The sequence below is a fragment of the Erinaceus europaeus genome, chromosome 18 (genome assembly GCF_950295315.1).
Source record: "Erinaceus europaeus chromosome 18, mEriEur2.1, whole genome shotgun sequence".
In the NCBI taxonomy this organism is placed as follows: Eukaryota; Metazoa; Chordata; class Mammalia; order Eulipotyphla; family Erinaceidae; genus Erinaceus; species Erinaceus europaeus.
The window spans coordinates 43,840,237-43,844,913 of NC_080179.1; the positions used below are offsets into that span (position 1 = coordinate 43,840,237).

Genomic DNA, 4,677 nt, shown 5'->3' on the forward strand with positions numbered 1-4,677 from the left:
TAATAACCAGAACAAAAATAGAAAAAAAAAAAAAAAGAAGAAAATGTGGCAGGAGACCAGGTAGTGGCACACTTGGTTGAGCACACATGTTATAATGCATAAGGACCTGGATTCAAGCCCCCAGTCCCCACTTGCATGGAAAAAATTTTGCAAGTGGTGAAACAGTATTGCAGGTCTCTCTCTCTCTCTCTCTCTCTCTCTCTCTGTCCCTCTATCTCTCCCTTGCCTCTCGATTTCTGGCTGTCTCTATCCAATAAATAAATCAACACAATGAAAAATGTATTAGGAACCCCAAAACAACTGATCAAAGCTGGCCACCTTGGATCTAACCTTCACTCAGTGTTCATGTGCTCTCTCTTCCATCTCCTACTCTGTACTGTCTAGCCACCAGGGGTGTCAACACACCATGTGCTTACAATGGGGTAAGGAGGGACCTGACTCCAGAGTCAGGCCAACATCTCACCCCCAAGGCTTGCAGCAGGAGCCTGTGACTATCCCCCTGCCTAGAAGGAGACACAAGTGTTTGAAGCTGGAGATGGACTGCTATTGTTCCTTTGCTTATTCCTTGACAAACACCTGCCTTTACCTTCCAGGAGAGAAAAAGAGGCAAAGGAGAGAGAGCAAGAGAGAGAGAGAAGGCGAGAGAGAGAGAGAGAGAGAGAGAGAAAGCAGACTGCTTGTTGACTAAGTGCGTAAAGGAATCAGAAGTGTGACATTTCTTGGATGTTTCCTATTTTCTCTAAAAACAAACAACTTGCACCAGACTGCATAATATATCTGTCTTGTTTTGATATTTATTTATTTGCAGGGCTGAAGCCTCACACGTGTGTGATTTCACTGCTCCCAGGCTGCTTTTTCATTCAGATAGAGAGGATGTGGGGGTGATCTGGCTGGCGGGGCGGGTGTCCTCTTCTTCCCTCACCACTCCATGTGAGTCTGTCCTGAAACTGCATGTTCTGTCAAAGAGGACAAACTTCCCCAAATAGAGATGGATTGGTCTTTGGTCGAGGGTCTATGTACGTACGAGTAGCTGCTCTCACCTGCTAGAATGTCCAAACAAGATCTCAAGGTCCCTTCAGATGGAGATACAGGAGGAGAGACACCCAGCTACCAGGACTTCCTTTGGTGCCATGTGGTACCAGGACTGGGACTTGAACACCATGCAGGACAAGTCACAAGTGTGAGGGATCTTCTCAGATCTTGTCTGGATATTTTAAACTCCCATGTTTGTATGAAACAGTGCTCAGAACACTATGATATTCTCTCTCTCTTTCTTTCCCCCTGGCATCCCTGTATACCTGATTGGTGGGAACACACCTTGATACAAAACCACCTCCATTCCTCATAACCCAGACCAGGCTTAAGATAGCAGGTTAGAGAGGTGCCCCTGCTTCCTGCCTCCTGTAGCAAACAAACTGACACTGAAACCTCTCAAGTCACCCTTCTTTCCTTCTTTCCTTCCTTCTTTCTTTCTTTCTTTCTTTCTTTCTTTCTTTCTTTCTTTCTTTCTTTCTTTCTTTCTTTTAAGATAGAAGCAGTGAAGCAGAGAATGAAAGAGACCACAGCACCAAAACTCCTGTCAGTGCTGTGGGAGCCAGGCTCTAAGCTGGGTCATGCACATGACAATACAACACCCCACCCAAGTGAGCTGTTTCTCCAGCCCTCATACCACTTTCTATCTGCTGCTTTCTTGGGCTCTCACCCTACCTGACAGGTAACAAGTGACATGAGCCCCTGCAGCCAGCCGCTTCTGACGCATAGAAGTGGCTGGCTCCTGGTGGGGAAGGCTGACTTCACTGGACCTGTGTGTCCCTGGCCTTTGTCCTGTGTGCTCAGTTGGCTTTGGGAAGCCTGTCTCACTCTCCATCTCTTCTGTTGCTTCACCTGTCCTGTGGGACTAACACGTGAGTCTCTATCATGGCAGCAGAATGTCTGTGGTCCTGACTTCAGTCAGGTCAGTTCTGCCCAGCAAACATCTCCTGAGGATCTGCCAAGTGCCCCAGACTATGTTGGGTGCTGGAGGCTTTAAGGTGACCATCCCAGCCCTTGCTCTCTGGGTCATTACATCTAGTTAGTGAGACTGGCATGTGACAAGCAGCTGACACCCAGGTATTCCAAGTAGCCTTACAGCAGAGAGGATGGTTGTGACCCAGGAGAGCTTCCTGTGGGACGTAGGATAGATCAGGGTTTTCAAGTGAGGATGCTCTCATTCTCTAGTTCTGTAAGTCTCCATTCTGTGCCAGGCTAGTGTGGGGTTGCCTTTTCCTGGGCACGTACTCTCTGGGTTGGAGAGAACTCGACTGGAGCCAGCCTGGGCTGCTACTCACTCAGTGATGTGAGGGAGATGACACCAAACACATGGTGGTGAGGCAATGCAATTCTTTATTGATCAGAGAGCCAAGGCTTTTAAAGAGCAGACCCGGATGTGGCAAGTCAGAAACGGAAATGGCTAGGAAAGGGGCGGAGAAAGGCAAAAGGGGCTGGGAAGGTAGGAACTTTCTTAGCAACTGTTGTGAGGGTTTTAACTGGTAGGATTAATAATACCCTGCAGGCAGGAAGGATCTTGAGGGTAGAAAGAAGATAGATCAAAGGAATGGAATGGGTGGGGATCTTTCAGGCAAAACAATGATTATGTAGATAGGCCATAGTATCAGGAATGTGGGGTTCTTTGTGAGACAGGGAGTCTGATAAGACGGGAAAACATTTGGGGTTACTCCTGTCCCTTCTTGCTCAACCTCTCAGTAGAGAGACAGACTGACAGAATAGACTCACTCCTCAGGTCAAGCCCTGCCAGGCTCCACCACATCCTCACAATTTCCCGACAATTCTGGATAGTGGTTTCTTTTTATTTTGTGTTATCACTAGGGTTCAATGCTCATACAACTCCACCATTTCCAGTGTCCTCCCCTTTAAAAAATAGGACAGAGAGAACTTGAGAGGGGAGGGGAGATCGAGATAAAGAGACACCTGCAGCACTGCTTCACCATTCATGAAGCTTCTCCTCTGTAGTGGGGACACGGGGCTTGAACCCAGTTCTCTGAGCAGGACATCATGAGAGCTCTACCAGCTATACCACCACTCACTCCCCTGACAGCACTGAATATTTCAGTCCACACTGGTTATGAAGAATGGAGGCAAAGGGAGAGAAACAGGCTCTCTGAGCAGAGAGAGACTTTCTTGTGCTGTCTCTTTGCCAGGAGGAAGTGAGGGATGAGGGAGGCGGGGACTTTGGTCTCCAGGGTAGCAGTGGGGTGTGTGGCACCAGGCCTCACGAAGCTGGTGAGAGCCTTCTCAGAGCTCTGCCAAGAGCTTTTGTTTCTTCACCTGGATGGTGCTGGGAGCCCAGAAAAAACAACCAGAAGTGTGGGTGGGTCTTGTAGAGAACTGGGTGGATACAAGCATGTGGAGAAGAGCTGAAATCCTCAGAAGCAGAAATAAGCAAATAAATAAAAGCAATCTTCTGCAGGACTGATGTGAGGACTTAGCTCCGTGTGCTGAGCCGTGTCTGTGGAAGCATTCCTTGGAAGAGTTCCTCTTGGAATCTCACAACTAGTCCTGGATCAGTGGCTGTGGGAAGCAATGTAGCTGCAGTCAACATTGCTGTGCCCCAGTGCCCCCCCTTTTGATAGAAGGTAAGAAACAGAGAGAGATAAAAAGAGGGAGAGAGAGAGAGAGAGAGAGAGAGAGAGGCACCACTCACAAAGCTTCCTCCCTACAGCTGGGTACTGGGGACTTGAACCTGGTTCTTATACATGCTAGCATCTGTGCTATACCAGATGAGCAGCTGCCTGGTTCCAGTAGTAGTTTTTGTCTTTTCCCCCTAGACAGGCTGGACCGAGCAGGGTGATCCCCCAGAAGTGCATCTCCATGGACAAAAGAGAAGGTACTGGCAAGGGGCAGAGATGGGGCCGGAACCCACCTGGTTCACACCTGCATATCCAAAGAAGGTTCCAGAAGCTGGTGCTATGCTCCTATGATGGGGGAGTGGATGTTGGAGTGGCTCTACCTGCTGCCCTCAGCATCCTGGTAGTGCCAAGCTGCTTCCCTGCACCTCAGCCCTGATAATCAGGATAAATGGCAGCATCTCAGCCCAGGACCCAGAGACGTGCACCTGATTGGTGGAGATTTGCTGTGGAAGTGAAAGTGTGACAGAGTGCCTCCCCTTCCCATACCCCTGCTCTGACAGCTCCCCCCCCCCCAGCTTATTTTTGGTCCTTTCCTCCCCCAAGCTCATTAGCCTTGCCCAAACATGCTCACCTAACACTGCTCCTGCAGAGGTGAAGGCGTGCGTCTTTCTGCCTTGGGCATTCGGGGCACCTCATAAAAAAAGCCATCATAATAATTAAAAGCAGCCTACTAGACCCCTCCTTGCCTGCTCCCAGCCCTCCCCACCCCCGCCCCTCCAAACTGGCTCAGCACCAGGGCAATGGGCCCCGGCAGTGATGCCACAGACTGATTGCAAACACGCTGCCCCCCGCCAAGCCCTTCCCTCCTTCCCTCCTCCCATTAATGAACATCTGCTTGCAGGTCCTGAGGGTTCAAGGACTCTGGAAAGCAGCCTGGAGGTGGCATGAACAGCAGCCAGACACATCAAAAGCCCTGGCCCGTCCAGCTCTGTGTCCTAAGGTCAGAATTCTTCCTCTAGGAATACCTTTCGTTTTGACGCCCCTCCCCACT

The 4,677-nt window shown here is 49.7% G+C and overlaps 1 long non-coding RNA gene across 1 annotated transcript; it reads right to left on the reverse strand.

Annotated features, from left to right (window-relative positions):
• Window positions 1-2,364: 2,364 nt before the first annotated feature.
• Window positions 2,365-4,126, reverse strand: LOC107522609 (uncharacterized). The gene is made up of 2 exons (XR_001601552.2): window positions 3,920-4,126; window positions 2,365-3,567 (listed from the first exon to the last, which is right to left on the reverse strand). It is a non-coding gene; the product is annotated as an uncharacterized LOC107522609 (long non-coding RNA).
• Between the last annotated feature and the right edge of the window lie 551 nt (window positions 4,127-4,677).